This window comes from Camarhynchus parvulus, chromosome 3, assembly GCF_901933205.1.
Source record: "Camarhynchus parvulus chromosome 3, STF_HiC, whole genome shotgun sequence".
NCBI lineage: Eukaryota > Metazoa > Chordata > Aves > Passeriformes > Thraupidae > Camarhynchus > Camarhynchus parvulus.
In genome coordinates, this window is record NC_044573.1 from 82,585,967 (window position 1) to 82,604,929 (window position 18,963).

Consider the following 18,963-nt stretch of genomic DNA (forward strand, 5'->3'; position numbering starts at 1 on the left):
ATTAGACTATGTTCCAACTGAAGCCTCTTGTTTTCCTTTTCTCTTGTCAAGTGTTGAAGATCTTGACATTGGTTTAGACAGTTACAAAAAGCTTCTCAGCACTGGTAGTGAGCTGATCTATAGTTGCTTACTCAAGAAAGGGCCTGGACTTATTACTCAATAAGGTGCCTGGAGTCTGGCCATATTTACATGACTAAAGAAGCTGTGAATTAGCTTTTTTAAAGCTTTTTGGTCTTGCTGACAATTAACTGGGCCGTAGTTGTCTAAAAACGGCTTTTTCTTTTGTACAATGTTTTACTCCAGGAGGTGCTGGTTATTTTTGAATCCAAATAAGAAAGTCACTCAGATTTCCAAAGAAGATAACTATTTTATTAACATCCCAGAAAATATATACTAAATTACAACTATTATGCCCATTCTGATTCTGGAAATGCTGTGATGACACAGCATCTGACAGACCTCTGCTCAGGGCATTGCACACAGTATGTAACCTGTCCACAGTGAAGCTCACCATCATTAAAGCCTTTATTGGGTTTTCCTACAAGTAAACAATTCTATTCATCATTTCTGCTGTTGAGCTAAAGGATGTTTTTATGAAAACATCCTGTTTCACTCTGAGATAAAGACAAGGACATGCTGGTGGCATCATTACTAGTGATCCCACGTCAAAAAATTTGTGCCATTTAGCAGAGCCCTAAAGGCCAAGTGCTGTGTGGAGTAAAGAGCCAACCTGAACCTACTCAGGTCAGCTGCTGTGTGGATCAATAACTCCTCATCCGACAGCAGTCTTTATTAAGGATCCCGAAGAAGTCACAGTATCTGGGATTGAAAAACCAAGCACATTGGAAATGCATTATAAGATAATGGTCCTCATAGGACTTGGGCATTTATTTATTTATCTATCTAGGTTCCTTCATTGAAAAGACAAATTTTTTTTAAGGTCAGAAGAAGAGCTATGTCTTTTGGTTTATTACACAATCCCCAGCTGACACTCTCCTTCCACAGTAAGACATACAGATCCATGGAAATGTACACTTTCTGTTAAGTTTTGTACAGTTTTCAGTATGATATCTGAAATTATAGATATAGCCAGATGGAATACTTGGTCAGTGAACAGTTCTTCGCTGAGATCCTCTGGGCAATGTCTTCCAATACTTTTGAAAGGGTGCAGGGCATGGAAGAATTCAGTACAAATGTGACTTTTTCCTTGTGGGTTTTAGGCCACAACCTAAGTAATGATCATGGACTTGTGATTGGTTACTTAAATAAGAAGACACAAACGCTAACCTTTTGCCTAAGTTATTATAAGCCTTCAAAGTCTCTCTTAAAGTCAGAGAATCTTGGTGATAGGTTTCTGTTGTCTATACATATAGGATATATGTTGTCTTTCCCCTACAAAGTACATTACATGGAAAGAGAATGACCCTTTTGCATCCGTATAATCCCTCTCCTTTTGTCTGTCAATATATTAAACAAATGATATCTACTCCCTTGATTAGATTTTAGTATCATAGAATAACTAAGAATGAGAGGGACCTCAGGGGTTTTCTAGTTCAACCTCTTGCTTAAAAGCTGGGTCATCTCTGAGATCAGGCCAGGTTGTTCAGGGCTTTATCCAGTTAGATCTTGAAAAACTGCAAGGATGGAAGTAGCAAGTGCTAAGTAAATAGAGAGAGAGAGATTGATCTTCCCTCAATGAGCTGGCTGTGCTTCTGCTAATACAGCACAGAAGATGCTCGTGGCCACCACTGCTGCTGGAGGTCACTGCTGGCTCAGGCTCAGGTCCTGCCCACCAGGACCCCCAGGACATTTTCAGCAGAGTCGCCCTGGGCAGGCAGGCCCCAGCTGGGATCACTGCAAGAAGATTAATTTCATTTGATATACTGATTTGCAGAGTTGTTCTTATTGTGAAAAAGGGATTTTAACGATTTACTGACTCATCATAATGGTGTTATCCATGAAGCACACAGAAATTTAAGCATGTCCCCACAGTTCACCAGCCTCTGAATGCATATCTTTGTGCTTGCCTCAAAGTTCATGACGATAAATGAATTCCTGTTTCAGTCCTTTTCCAAAGGATTTTGGACCAGTTTACTACTGCAACTGGTAGTATTTCTATATCTAATGTTCTTCAATAACTCTGGTGTCTGAACTACACATTTTTTATCACTCACCATCGGGTAAGACATTTATGTCCTTTAATATTACACTCTATCACTGAAAAGAATACAAAAAGTTGGTTGTTTTTTCTTCTCCTTGTGGAGTCTTTTTTAAAAATATTTATCTTGTTATGGCATTTTCAAACAAACCTTCAGTCAAATTCTTGCACACAGAGTACTGTTACTGATAACCATGAAGCCTTTCTAAATGTGAATTACTTATATTCTGAAAAAAATTTCTTTACACATAGCTTTGGTTTGTATGCAGCATTTAAGCTATTCTTTACACATAGCTTTGGTTTGTATGCAGCATTACACCTGAAGACTGTTCCAACTGGGCATTTGCTAATGACATTCTGGATGTTGCCTCAATTAACACATCTTCCTGTTTACCAGGTCTGTTTTACCTTTGTATCTTTGATGGCAGCTCTCATTTCATTAGTAATGATTGCCCTTGCACCTGGTATTATTTTAACCATTGTGGGTTATTCTCAGGCATGTAGGAGAGATCACAGCTGGATTTTCCCCTGGCACTTTTTAAAGAAAATCTTTGAATTCCTTAACAATTCTTATATTCTCAAAATCACAATGTTTGGGAAATGAATATAAATATTCCCTGAAGCTACTCTTTCTTTAAGAACAGACCATTTCAATTTATAGTTATCAAATTGCTTCCCTTTTTTCATTCATACAAGAAGTGAATTTATTTTGCTTGGGCAATTTATTTTACTTCATGGTGGTAATATCTTGTTTCTTTCTCTTTATAAACAGATTGCCTGATGTTTACTCAGAGTAACCTTAAGCATTTTCATTTTTCCTGGTTTCATTTATTTTATTCTTTTTACTATTGCTTCATTTCTATGTCACAAGCAAAGTTCTTTTTTTTTTTTTCAAAATAGGATTTTTTACAAACTAAATTTTTTAAGAACATGTTCAGGTCAGCCCTAATACTCTCATGGGGCAGATGAGGGAAAAAATGTCTAAAAGAAACAATTGAGACTGATACTTTGGACCTAAATATGGATTCTGTACGCTGTGATGAAAAACCTAACCATTCCAGGGGATCCATTGCACATACTAGAAAATCTGGTTCAGTTCTTTTGGTTTCTTGAGCTATTTTTTAGATGAATATAGATAGCTTTATGTTCTAAGTAGTAAAATCTTAGGATTCTTCTAAATTTGAACAATGAGGAATCACGTCTCTACTCAGTTTAGGTGTTCCAACCTTGGACTAGTCACATGAAATCACATGTATATTTCTGGTTTTCAGGAACCCCAGCTGGCTCTGCTTCCTTTTAGATATCCCAGTCTAATAAAATTTACCTTGCCTTCTTATGTAGAATTGTCAAACCACCTGTGATCCTGTGATCTTCTAAACAAGGCCTTGGCAGACTTGACATTTTCTGAGGTTTTTTGTCTGGGGCTTCAATTTTCAGTAGGTTTCATCAATTCATCAATTTCATTTCATCAATTCAGTTTCTATAATCTTTACTCCTATAGTGTTTTTTCTGCCACTTGTGATCATCCTACCTCTTCTAGTCTGAAAAATTACAAAACTTTTCTTGTTAGCAAGACTCACACTTCCTTCCCCTATAGCTCTTTACAAGATGTGTAGTTTGTAAGAACTGATTCTGTCTATGATGATCCAGACAGAGGAACCTGGGCATTCTTTTAACCTTTGTGGAAATAGACTGTTTCTGCCACAGCTAACAGTAAAGGAAATTTCTATAGCTTACAGTTGCTTGATCACACCTTGTGATGAACAAGGACCAGTGCTAGGACAGCCTGCTCTCATCTCAGGCAAAAAAATCTCAATCTTCACCGTTGCATGGCTTATTCAGTTGCATTCCTCTAGAACAAACAACATTATTGGAGCTTTCAAATGTGTTAAACCCAGCTATTTAAGGAGTTGGTTTTTTTTTATACTGGGATGGGAATCTGTTGGGTTTTGACTTATTTTTAACAAGTTTCTCATGGATTGTGAAATCCATGAAAATGGATCAACACCCCTCTAGCTGTCACTGACATTAATCTCTACCTTCATTCTTCTTTTCTTAAAGGAACTGTTTCCACTCCTCATGTTGTTTTGTACATAACATTATTAAAAGCTAAAGTCAATATACTAATTTCTTTACTAAAAGTTAACATCAAGAAGTTCTTTGCTAAGACCTTCTGGGATTGGTTCATTTTGGCTTGCTGATATCTTTTTCCTTGAAACTTCTTTCACTAGGAGATATGTTTGTGGAGGTTTAAGGAACAATTACCTATGTAAGCATTAGTCTCAATTCATGTGCACCAAACATAACTAATTTCAATTTATACTATTGCTGATAAAAGAATAGTTGCATCTGTATAGGGGCATCTCTGCATGTAGCAAATGGAAATTCACCCTGGTGAAACCAGAGGCAGAACAATATTTGTTTTATGTGCAAATTTCAAACAAAATACCTCTCAGAGTGCAAGATGAAGAAGATCATTCTTGCATTTACCAAGACAGGAAAAGCAGGATAATATCCTTTAAGTATGGTGTGCTTATATTTGTGTAACAAAATTGTCTCTGCAAAATGTACTCATAACAAAGGACCATTTGCTAACAAACTTCCTCTAGCAGAGAGCTGATCTGTCACTTACAAAAAGTTTCCAGCTTTCTGAACTGAACACTGAGGCTGAGTCATATCTAGCTGTATACAATAGGTCTAAGTGTGGACAAACAAAATACTAAGAACCAGCTCTACACTGTTATGTCCTTACCTGAAGTGGGGGACCTAATTGCTGCCAACATAAAAATGAGATACATTTAACGACTGTACCACCATTGCTAGAAGTTTCACAGAGAAATCTTGATGTATTGCCTGTACAAAGAAATGGTGTGTGATGTCCATCTATCTGTGAATAGTTAAACCATGTCTGTTTTGAACATATGGTTGATACTGATTTGCGAAGTGTTTGCACATCTGTCTTTCCATCTAGACATTGGACTTTTATTCCAGAGGCTTCATAGACTGGGAAGACAGAGAAATTGAAGACTCCCTAATGGCCTCAAAGGAAAAAAATATCACAGGTACCTGAATTCTCTGAGATTGCCTGCACGCTAGTCATTCCAGACAAAAAATATATGCAATATGGGAAAACACCCGGTACAGTCTTGGATGTCACTGAGGTTTTGACGCTTTCAAATATTCCTGCCTTCTGTCAGCATTCCTGTTTATTTACCGCAACTTTGACTTGCATTTTTATCATCCTACAAAACATGACTACAAATGAATATACAGTAAAATTATTATAATTTTTCCCCTAAAATATGCTCACCTTTTCATTTTGTGTTCTTGGTTTTAATCTACTTTTAGCTCTAATCTCTCTGCCCCAGTGATTTGATTCTGGTCCTTGCTGTTTCCTTTTTACTTTTCCTGTTTCTTTTCTCCACTGAGTTATCCTTATGTCAAACTGCTTTGCTGTGCTCTTTGCCTAAAGAAAAACATGTTCTGGATCCTATGTAGCGAGCACAGACTCACACCCCTGCATTGTTTGACAGTAGTGTTGGATTGGTTCTTGCCACTTTCCAGATATAATTTGAGGTGGAACTGAGAGAGAAAGAGCTCAGGGAAAGTGTCAAAGGTACAACAAAATCTTTTCTGTTTGTTTGTTTTCTCTGTTCCCCTTCATAGATACAATAGAAAGAGTCAAAAGGCAGAAATACATTTCCTAAGTTTGAGGTCAGCAATACAATATAAAAGATATGCATGTGGAAGCCAGAATATGCTTACATTTTGAAACTTTTTTGACAAAAACTACCAGTAAAAATGAAGCAGGGAAAAGACAAGCGTCATTACTATCAATTACTAGTTTTCCATGGTGTAAAAATACCAACAATGTCGTGAAGATGGTGAAAAAAGGACTCCAAGTCTAAATGTAAGGCTGAAAGGAACATGCTAATCCCACACACAGGAGTATAGGTTCCTTTCAAACCAGAAGCTAGAGCCAGACAAAGCACAAAGGGAGGGCAAAAGCTCCCTTCCCTGTCAGCGACACTGACCACCAAAAGTTCAAGCCTATGTCCTGTTTAACACTAGTTTGGAAAGAGAAGATGCATGGCTGCTGAATTTTTCTTCTTGAACTATACTTGTGATAGTCTGTGAAGAACAGAAATTCAACCCTTCTCAGCCTTCAAGTCCTACAGTAACCCATGGGTTGTCCTAGCCCCAGAGCAGCCATCCACCCCTCTGCTTTTTGCTGTCCCCTGCAATCTCCCTCGCTGAGATGACTCCTGCCCTTTCTGGCATTTAACCTGCTGAGATGACTTCTACTCTGCCCCTCACCATCTGAAGTGACCCTCCCACAAAGCAGCCCTGTTACTATCTGCAAAGAACATCTCCCTTCTTGCAGGCAGCTCCCAGTGCAATCCAGTGTGCACCACAGCAATCCAGTGTGCAGCAGGCAAAACAAAATTACCCCCCAGCCTTCCTCCCGACAGCCTGGCCTACTCCTTTTGAAGAAACACAATGTACAGTAACTGTGAGTAAAACCATTAAATATTTGCACAGTCCACAACAAATATCAGAGACCATTTTTTGATATTTTGAACTTTATGCTGCAGAAGTTTGCCATGCACAGTCATCCTTGCAGGACTGATTTGTAATACATGCATCACTGAATCTCTCTCGAGATTATTGCCACTGTATTTCTATGGAGTGATCCATCACCGTGTAATTTTGATGAGAGTTGCATCACACCAGTAGTCCTTTACACTTCTGTGTACTACTGTGACTGTATTTCCAGGAAATCTGAGCTGGGTAATTTTCATAAAAGCTTTCTATCAGGCATGTTCCTTTTGGAGTCCTCAGGTCTTAAGCAATCAGCAGTACATCATACCTATCTCTGAGAGCAGCCTTGTAGAGACAGATAAAGTGGTATTTTCAAAATACCTAGGGGGATCTGACATCTACTGGGTTAGAGAAACCTGTTCTAAATTACAAAATAAAGGGCTTTTGCTGTACAAAGCTTTTCCAGCTCTGATTTTTTTCTCATTTATGATCCCTGATCATATTCTCACTTTACCTTCCTTCATTTAAGAGTTCTTTCAGGTTCCATTTCCTGATTGAAAGGACATAAAGACAAAGGCAAGAATAATTAGAAAATACAAACACCAGCCATATTATAAATATCAGACATCCACTAGTTAAAACCATCTTGTGAATGAACATACATGTATATAGGGTCTCAGTCAGCCAGCATTATCTAAGTGGAACAGTGGGCAATATCTTCAGTGGAAAAGATTAGGAACTGTGTGTGCTTATAAGCCACATGTACATTTGACACGCAGGCACACAATTTAGTGCTGCACTTGGCAGTGCTAGGTTTACAGCTAGATATTATGTGACAAACAAACCTTACTCACTTTTTTAAGTTTTGGGAGGTACGTTTTCCATACACAATGTGTCAGGGTACCCAGACCATTCCTCTACTTTCACATTTTGCTATCCAGGAAGGACATGCATCTTAACTCCTTCAGGCATTCAAAATACAGATTTGTGCCTAAAAATGAGGCAGCATGGACCGCAGTGCTTAATGGAACAGAAATGGTAAATTACCATAGCGGTACCCAGAAAGTGTAAGGCTTCTGAAGCTTACAGATCTCCTTGTACATAACCACATTGAGAATTCATCCTTCATTCAGATGATACTCAAGACTTCATTCTTTTTTCCTGGTGCTTATTGAAGTGACGCACCCCTGCAGTGACACCATCCCCTGGGAACGTGGAACACTCTGGAGTGGAAGTGCTGGGAGTCAGAGGGTAGCCTCTTGATAGCAATAACTTTATTACAACAATCATTGTTCTTCTAGCTTATACACTAGTATTGTAGAATTCTTGTACAAAGTGTTTTTAGAGTAAATTGCTAATGAGAAATAATGAAATGATGAAAATTCTTCCTTCCGCAATTTCTTATTTAAGGCACCAAACTCCCAACATTAACTTATTCCCTTCAGAGCCATATGACAGACTCTGGCTTACTAACTTCCTGCCTAATGGGTCTTTCTACACAAATTTGGCTTATATGGGTTTATTTTTCCCTGCAGAGAAGATAGCTGGATTATGCTTTTTTTGTTGTTCTTTATCTATTATTTACACAGAAAACCATTCCTTTTTTTTTTCTTGCTGAAAATATGCAGTTATTCCTGGCACAAATAAAAGTGATTTTGTTAGTGTAATAAATGATCAGTTACTGTATTTTCTCTAAACTGGTATATTACTGAAATACATGTTGAATGTACAGCAAATAAAATTTTACTGATATAATTGATATAATTCAGACACTGCGTATTTTATGAGTGTGCCCCAGTTTTGGAGATACCCATGCATATTTCCTCTAATTTACAAGAACTGATTCTCCATGATTCTCCTTTATATACTTGTACAACATTAGACTTAGCTGTAAAACACAGATATTAAGTAATATTTGTTAGCCACAGCTAATACATACTCACAGAAAACAATACATTTCCATTTAGCTAAAGGAAGGTTAAATATGACAGTGTTCAAGTATTAAAAGATGGGGGGTTTTACTGACAGAGAAAATCCATAACATTGGGAATCGGAAGGGTTTTTTAGATATTACTGTTCTAAATGCAAGTTCCATTAGGCCCAGGGAATTTTCTCTGCTGACATTTAGCTGTTAGCAAGGGTGACCTAAGTGTCTGACTAATGCGGGTATCATGATTAATGGAGGCATTCAGCCATGGGCCCAAGGAGGTGACGTGCTTCAGGTGAGACTGCATCACAAGAAATGACTAGACACAAATTGACAGAAACCTGTCAATATGATCTTTAACCAGGCACAGAATCCACCAGATGACTCCTCAGTCCAGCTTGGGGTTTATTTTTAGGCGGTCCTATATGAAGCAAGGAGTTGGACTCGATGATCCCTGTGGGTCCCTTCCAACTTGAGATACTCCATGAGTCTGTGAGTCTTTAAAAGAGCTACATTAAAGTTAGCAGGTTCCTCCAAAGGAAGTCCAAATTTAACTGTATGTGTGTATCACCTGTGTGAAAGAGGTAAGAATACAGTAAGCAATTTAAATGTGAACAAAATATTGTTGATTCAATAAGGATTACACAACAAACAGGACACAGACCCTGGGAAAAAGTCAGGTCCCACTGAAATAGAATTTAAAAACTTCAAGTATTAACTCCATTACTTGAAAATCAGGAGTTCATTCCTCCTGTACATTCATTACATGCAATATCAACAGCTCACCTCACTAGGCATACACAGAAATAGCTGTATTTCTAAAAGTATTCTGAAGTGGTCTGAAGTGATACACACATATAATACTCAACCCAAGAAAATACATGTTCAGCATGGTCTTTTTAAGCTTAGCTTAAATATTCTGAGCAAAGTGTACAAAAATGCTCAATGGAATAATTACCACATTGGTTAGTCTATATTCCAGCATGGAATGCATGTGCATTTGTGTTAAGGATATGAAATCAAAGTCAAAGGTCTACTAGTGACTGCCTAGTAGAATTGTACTGCTTTCTGTAGCTGACAGGGAAGCTCATCCTTTGTATCAAGATGAAGGGTAAACGTGGCCATCATTTAGAGATCATCTTTAGTAAGTGTGTGTACAAACAACTCTTTCTTGTTATCCCCTTTGGCACTTGTATATCTTAGCCAAAACCACAGCAGCACATATCTGTAATATTGCATCACTGCTGTTGACTGCTTGTTGACTGAAAATTACTGGTTTAAGCATTGTTAAGGACTTCTGTCCACTATAGAAAAACTGTATCAAGGAGCTGTGACCACTGAAGCCCACTCTTCCCTGAGTATGCCTCCTGACTGGAACTGGATTGTGAGTTATGCCACCTAACAGTGAGTCTATTGTCCAGTTATCTCAGTTTGGGGAAAAGTAAACAAGGCTGAGGGGAAGAATGTATGCACAAGGAAAGGCAGACCCAGCAGCTGTCCTGAAAACCAGCTCTGGCTGGATCTGGGGTAGGGGACATCATAGCCCACAGACTCATTTGCTGAGGCCAGGTTTGCACACATTCCCCTCAAACCAAGGGGAGAGGAAGCAAGCTTTTGGGGATGTGGCAAACACCCATCCTCCCTTGCACAGACTAGATTTTCTTGTTGGCTGTAAAATCCCCCCATCCTGGGAAGGCCACACACACACCTGGGACATTCACGTGAGAGGCAGCTGAGGAGGGATCATAAACCATCAAAGACCCCCAAAGTGCCCCCAGACTCATTCCTGAGGCCTTGCACCAGAGGACTGCACGTGATGCAAAGTGATGCAAGCGATCCAGAATCCATGGCAAGAGATGGCACTGGGTGTTCCCAGCAAGCCTGAATACATATTAACCCTTTGAACTCTGTGTTTTGTGGGACCCTCACCACCGAGAAGACCAGAAGTGAATCAACAGGACGCTGTCAGGATCCACAGAGTAGTGATATTTTCTACTTAATTAGTCTTCCTGTCACTCTCTCTCCACCCCCCACCCCCCGCCTTTTTTTCTATTTCTTTCTCTCGCTCCTCTCTCTCTCTCTCTCCCTCACATTTAGTGTTAAATGAAATCCATGCTATTGACTTCAGCGGTCCTGTTTGCACCTTAATTCAGGCAGGGGCACCTCTCTAGCAATTTTAATAACTGGATCGTAACAGCCATAGAGGCTGACATCATAATTTCTACATTATACATAAAGTGCCTTATAGGATATAATGTTTCACTTTTTTCATATATATTTTCCTATATTCTTAAGAAATTCAATCTTAAGAACACAAAAAAAAGAGCTTAATTTTCGCTGTTCCTCAAAACTACAATTGGTACATGTTACATGCTTTCATTATTTTAAAAGTCTGGTGATTTTTAGGATTTCTTAGAAAGCTTCTAATAAAGAGTTTTTCAGAGAAAAAGATATTAAGTGATCTGGAAAATCAGAGTAGTTCTTTAAAGCGGCAAAGTCATGTATCAAAGCAAGAAAGAATGCAAAACAGGTTCAGAAGAACATCACAAAACTAGGTTCTGAGAATATACTGATAAAGTGAAGAGCATGAATACAATTTTCAGAAATACTTTTTGCCATTACCAAGGTATGTATTGGTTTGTTCATTTATTAACCACATGATTTACAGAAAAATCTTTGACATCTCTTGATATTTTCTTTATTTTCCCCACATTTACAAGTCTACCAGCAGAAAAGTTCTATCATGTTCATGAAGGTACAGAAAAAGGAGTGACTGTGTTTCAATAAAACTTTCACAATGGATAATACACATAGGTAGTATGTTATGTCTTATAAATTACATCTTTTATAATCCTTGACTTTGACATTGTCAGCAGTTATTTTGTTAAGATCCACCAAGAAAGTTAGAAACTGTCCAACAATGAAAATATTTGGAAAAGCACCATCTCAGATACTTTCTCTGCCCTATGTTTTATTACTGATCACCTGTTTCTGAAGAGTAAATCTACTTTTATTGTCTTGCATGGGCTGTAATTTGTTTGCCAAATAAGCAGGTTTTAGATTCTTCTGGTAAACTTAATTCTTCTAGAAGATCTACCATCACTTTCTGCAGAGGGTGCTGTTTTAAAATAACTACAATGTCTTTACTATTTAATACCAGAAATTTCATAAGATAGCAACACACCTTTATTACAGATGGCTAGAATGAAGAATATATTGCTAAAAAAAATTAATTTAAAAACAAAATTGTTTAGACCACATGAATTTTCAGTCAACCGTTTCCAAACTGTAAATTCCAACATCCTACATTGGTAATGATGAGGTCAGCAATTCTTGAACTGTTACAGAAAGGAACAAGAGAAAGCAAGTTTCCTATAGCACAGGAGTCCATAGCTATGACATTTATAAAGGGAAAGTTAAAATCACTTTGGGATTGAGCCTCAGGGCTGAAAAGCTTGAAACTGCCGTATCAGGTATTTATGGAGCATGTTTTTTGGTGAAAAGTTCTCTGACTTTTCATTCCAAAAACAGAGTAATTGGGATAATTCTCACTCACTGAAAGTCAAATGAAATTACTTGAGATATGTGGCACTGAAGTGGGCAAAATTCTACTGGAGTGCAGTTAGCTAATGCAGAAAAGATCAGTGCACAATATTTTCTATCTCAAATCCTCAGAAATACGGTGAAATGAAAGGTAAATTCAGTAAGACTCCTGGGAAGCATTTCTGGTCTTTCACTTCCTTCCACTACCAACTTATTCTTGTTCTCTGACGACATATTTTGAGAAAGCCTCATATTGTTACACAAAATTATTTACAATTGAAAAGACAAAACCAAAAGATAGTTACAAAAATTAAAAGGCTTTATTTCATTCTAAATTAAAAAAAAAAACAAAAACAACACCACTGGATTTTCCAGAATCAGCTTCTCAGCTGAATACAACTATTTTATACAGGTCTAGGTTGATAGCTTCCTATTTAACCAAGCTGAGGTCCTGACACATAAAATCATGTTCCTAAGTATCAGGATATTCTTTTACTACAAGAAGGTTGTCCTTAAGGATGCGAACACAGTGGAGAAAGGAAATACTCCCTTCCTTGAAGAAAAAAGAAGGAAAACATTTACAGATAAAACAAAAATATTTATTCAGTTCCTTCTACCTGACATCCAATATGAAGCAGGAGCTATGTTCAATATCAAATTTATCAATAAATTTCATCATTAAATTAATTCATTTTAAGTAATAGAAATCAGAAATTTTAACTGTGCCATTGGTAGTCACTAAGTTGCCATTGGTCAGCAATACAAAAAATTATTCAATATTTGCCAGGTCACTCTTAAACAAAGTAGTTGGATGATACTGGTAATTTGTGCTAAGCTCCTATTACAGAAAAGAACATGGAAATTGGATACCATTGGTACCTTGGCTACCAATTACCTCTTAAAAAATTATTTTCTCATGCCCTGTTCTGTAGAATCCTATTCTCTTCTCCTCTCCCTACTCACTCACATGAAATCTCACAAAATAGTTTCCAGCTTCATGAATAAAACTGAAGAAGTGCATTTATAAATAAATTCTGACACTTTTAATCTCAGCATTTTCTTGCAGGAATATTGTCCTTTCTGCTGAAGCAAAAATGGAGCCTTAAAAATGCTGTTAAAAGTTCTTCATGCCATGATTTATTTCAGTTTCACCATTGTTAGGCCAATGGGACAGAAAAATAAATTTATTGAAATTTAATGAAGGAGAACATTCCAGAAGTCTTGGTCAAAAATATCCTTTCACTTCTCTTAAACTATTTACTATTCCATTTTTGTTTGAAAAGTTTTTACAACATAATAAAATCTACACAATTCAATCCTTTACTTTTTCTAGCCTGCTTGCAAGTTAGAGCATTAACCAGAAAGCTCATGATCTGAATGTTGTGATCTTTTTGAATTACATACTAAAATTATCACCCAGCTTCATTAGCTGAGGCACATGCTGAGATGCTGATACACCTGCTATCCACAGGAGCATCTGCTCAGTGACAGCATTTGTTACTGGTAGAATGAAGACATTTGGGACAAAGACACTCTCAGCTGTGATGTTCCTCACTGTGGCGCCATGGGAAGGCCAGGACAAAATTATTTTGATTGTGAATCTTGCAACAGTAACTACAGAAAGGAGAGCAGGAACCGAGAGCTTGGGATTTATCATTGACATTGAGTGTCATGATCAGTATATGAAAGGGACTGTCCTTATGCTGCTCCTAAAACATGGTTTGTCTGTGGTTTTCTTTGAAGTGAATGCTTTCTTGAGCAACTGATGCCTTATTGAAAAGATTTTCAAGATTTAGCCATTTGGGATTCAAATGAATGCTATTTTTTTAAGATACCATTATGGTTTTGAGAGTACTCATGCTAAGAAAGTTAATAAGAAATAAAAGTAAAGCAATTTTAGCTTATAAAAATTAATACCACGTTAAAGATTATGTTCAACATTAAGGCCACCATGACAGCAGATGGATCAAATTTTCAGCTGGTTTTAATCAGTAAAATTCTCTGGGTTCCAGTAGAGCTCTTCTGATTAAAAGCATCTGAGAATCTGGACCAATTATTTCCAGATAAATTATTCACAAAATAATGGGGAAAATTACAAATAATTAATTTTATTAATACAGTCTGACCATCTATAGAGTTAGCTGAGTAGGAAGAAACATTTTTGTGAAAACAGTACTTGGTAATTAATTGGGAAAAAAAAAGTTGTCTATTATTTATTCCATGTAAATTCCATTTATTTGATGTAAAAGGAAAACAAAATACTCTAATAAAGTGAGGATGATAACTGCAGGATTTCTTACAGAATAATTAAAAAACATAGAAGTGGAATGCATGTATACAACTTGCTCTGAGATAGAAGAGTTATTGCTTAATTATCTTACAATTACATGCCTATTGATGAGGCTAATATGAAACAGGGATCCAAACATCCAAAGAAAGTATTTCAGAAGAGAATGTGGAGCAAATCTTGACATATTGCAAATGATGTAACTGTATGGCTGGATTTGAACCCAGCCTCTGAAAGACAGCCTGTTTATATCTGAGAATAGCAAGGAAAAATAAAGTAGAAGAAAGTAAGTATCAGATACTTTAACTAATAATGGGTTCCAAGAACAACACAGTACATTACTTCTAACATCAGGCTGAGCGTCAACAGAGGAAATAAGCTGAAAGTTTGAAATTAATTAAACTTGCCATGTTTCCACTGCATCCTGGTTATGTCCCAAGAAAGTATAAACAAATTTAAATATACATCATAAACATCTGGGCTGCTAATACTGTCATATATAATCGAATTAGAAATCAGTTGCTTAGACTCAGTCAGCTTTCCCAGGTACTAGAAGCACAAGCAAAATGTCTTAATTGTGCAAGCCAACACATGTTAGACATTACTGTCCTGCAGAATTGCTCAACAAAGCAATTAAAGAGTCTCTTAGAGAGAATCACTACTAAAAGCAAAGGCTTTAGTTTTCATAACTATCTCTGCTTCAGTTCCCAGGCAATTTATCTTTTAGATTTCTTTAGCTTCTGTATGCATCAGTAACTCTGCTATTCTGGAAGACTAACAGAGCATTAGGTCCTGAAGTTTTTGTTCAGTTGAATATTCAGGCATGACTTTAAAATAAAAATTTCCTGGCTTCTACTAACATACTGTTAGGGATGGGGGAGCCCCAGCATCAACAGAATCCAATATTTTTATACTCTTCATACCTGAGAGTGATGAAAGTTATTGCTGTACATGTCACTGAGTTTAGCTCGTCCTTTTGTCTCTGTCCTGTTCTGGCTCCAAGTCTGCTGTGTCTCCTACACTGCCAGCACAGGCAGTAATTGTCAGCTTGTGATACATGTTAACAAGGCTCTCATGTTCCTGGGAAGCACAGTTGTGGACACAAAAAGTCTCAAAAAAGGGATTTTTCTCTTCCTTCCACTCCTGGCCTTACATTTATAGTATCCTTTTATCAAACACTCTCTGTTAAATTACTAAGAAAGGGAAACCAGAAACATCTTTCCTAGTCAAGCCACTCTGTAATTTTTTTCCTCCCCTAAAGAGCCTTCAAAGGTCTGCACTGACACACTGAAACATTAATAGAAGTTCAGGACTTGGTCTCATGGAAAAGTTTCGAAAACAGGAGAGTAATTTTGTTTTCAATTCTTTGTTACTTGCATTTCTTCTGTTTGGTTTATAAATTTGCTATGATTTCTCTTTAGATCTCAAAGCCATACCTGGAAATATTTTTGTGGAGAGGAAAACATTGTTCTTCTAGTTCTCTTATTCTCTTTTTGTTCTGCTACAATAAGAGCAGCTAATTCTGACTACGGAAATAGCAAAGCGTAGCTAGTCTTACTTACTTTTGTATCCTATCAAGTATTAAATACTAAAAATCTGGTTGTCTGGAGGCCATGACACCATTCTATGTGCTTTACAGCCACCCACGTACCTGAGAATAACTCATCTGATTTCAGTAGAATTACATTTTATCTTCATTGGTGCAAATAACATTGCAATCCCGGGTAGGATTAGAAAGGTGCTTATATGCTGAATGCACTTTCTGTCACTTTGGCATTACATAATTCTAATCTCTTATAAATCACTTTCAGTTAAAAAGAGAAAAAATATGCATTACTCTATTTCTGCCCTTTCTCAAACTGAGAAGCAGCTCAGTGTTTTGGCTGCAGTTAAAATCAAACAAACTGCATATTGATTGCACTGAACATGAAAATACCCCGTGGCATTTAATGTAGAATACAAGCACAACAAGGCATTCAAGGTCAAAGATGAGACCCAGAAATTTTAAGCTCTTTGATACCAGAAAGCTCATAGCCTCCTGTCTTTTCCCCAGAAAATTTTAAAATGGTAAACTTCTCTGCAGGTTTTGAACTACCACCTCAAAATACAGTCTGGTAAGCATAAACTAATGATGACTATGTAATGCACACGGAGTCCATTTTATTTACAAACAAGATTGGAAGTCTGATATTCAGGTCCAGGGTTAAAACTTTCCTCAGTGGGGAGTCCAGAGAAGCTGAGGACAGAAACTTACACTTCTGCACAGAAAGATGCAACATTTTCAACGTGAGAGGGGAGTGGCAAGAAAACTGTGTGTGAGCTTTTCTTCCTAATGTGGCAGTATATAGCTGCTCACTCAAGAAAGGGGCACTGCTCTCCACAGACTTGTCCATGCCTTTTTTCACTTTAAAAGTAGTTATATAGAATGTAGCTGAGACAAAACATTCTTACTAAAACACTTTTATTTCTAAGTGTGGCTGTGTGTGTTTACTCCGCTGCTCAGACTTAAAGGTGGCAGAGATGGGGCCTCTGTAAAGGAAAAGCACTTTGTCTGTATATAGCCAGCAGCTCCTGAAACACAACTCTTTGCTTTCAAAGAGCAAATATGATTTGACCAGGGAGACTGTGTTGTGTTTTCTCAGCTGTTTTGATTATTTCACACTTTTTTTTTCAGCTAGCTCTGCCCAACTAGGGGAGCAGGGAGTCTGGCTCACAGCATTTCTTGGTGTGTTTTAGCAAATCAAATTGCTATGACCGCTGCTGAAAAAGAGGCCTTAGGTGGTCAAAAATCCGTGATGACAGAAAAGGAAACATAAGATTCATGTTTTTAAAGTTTGGACTGGAAGTGACATTAGAGAACTGTTCCCAGGGCTTGTGAAGAAAGCTGGTCATGTGGAAACGTTGTGTTTATGTTTAATGCAGCCAGGATCTTTAAGACAGCTAGTTTTATACATACAGAGTTGTCTACATTGAAATTAAATCTGTATTCTTTTAGCATGACCTACAGTCCAAAAACATCTATTGTAACATGCTTCTCTTTTTCATGACGTGATACCAGGATACAGTTGACATTGGCATACTATGATTCTGAGACTTAAAAGAATTCTAATATCAGTATAGGCATATATTTGCATACTCAATGTAAATATAGTCTCATTTGTTGGAAATTTTCCAGTTAACTTGATTTGTTTTCTAACTCATGTTGTCATTCTCTGTCATCATTTGATATTTCCTCATTTGTGAGCAATTCACACAAATATTCCTCTGGTCCTTTTTTAACATATCCAAATGACTAATTAGGAAACTCAGACACTGTGGGAAGTCGAAAAGACACTCTTAAGGTCATCTGGTCCTAATGACAATCTGTATTTTTTCCCCCCGAAACTGGTTGCAAATGCCTTACACATGTTTGTCATAAAGTCAAACTTGCTCTTTGCATGAGAAAGTAGAAGTTGAAGTTGGTGCTGTTTCGCACCTGTTGCTATTCTTGTTCAGTAAGAAAAACTATGTGTGAAATACATTACTATAATTGCCTAACTATTTGCAGAAGAATTTTTTTTCTCCCAGGCAAGACTTCTATCATCCTAAAGCCTTTGTGGACCTAAATCTTTAACACAAAAAGTGTATGAGGAACTAGAATCAGAGAGAGAATACATGAATTTTATGAAAGCAGCAAAAGAAAAAAAATTAAAACATCAGTTTACAGCAAGTACCAGAGGCTGCAGGCTGACTCATGTAGACCCCAATATATATATATATATATATATATATATATATATATATATAGTAAAAAAATAATACCAAGAGGAAACTGAAAGGACTGATTAAATGAAGGTCATACTTGATGAATATTTCTTATGGCATTGGAATAACGCAGCAGAAGTCAAGCAGTACACAGCATGGATCTTAATTTTAGAAAGGCTTCCTATACTGCACAAACAGTACACACAAATCAGATTTCTGAACCTCTCTGCTGAGGTAATAGTGTGCAGCTGCCAAAAACAGACTGCCAATTATTTTTTTAATGGCTCTAGTTGGAAAAAAGTAATAATGCAGAAAGGTATAGAGGATCATCACTACAATTTACATGCATCACTTCTATAGTTGAAATTCAGGAGGCTAAGAACTGAATCATCTAAGTGACTGGATGTTGGCTCAGGGGTTTACCTTTGCTGGGGTAAAACTCAGCACCTGGTGCCTGAGGGCCACATGAACATGTCCCATTGTTTCAGCTTGCAAATTTAGACTGTGGCTGTTTGATTTACAGGGAAAAAAAAGTTCTATGTTAATTGAACAAAATATAATGTAAAAATTTCCAGCATCAATGTTATAATAAGATCAGCATGGTGTAGAATCAGGTAGCTTGGTCCATCTTCTAACACCTACCTTAATCTGATAAGCTTTTATTTTAGCAAATTCATTCATCTGTTGGCTTATCTAAAACTGTGCTGCCACATCTGTACATCCCCAGGCATATGAGTTTGACTAAAATAAACATGATGGCAT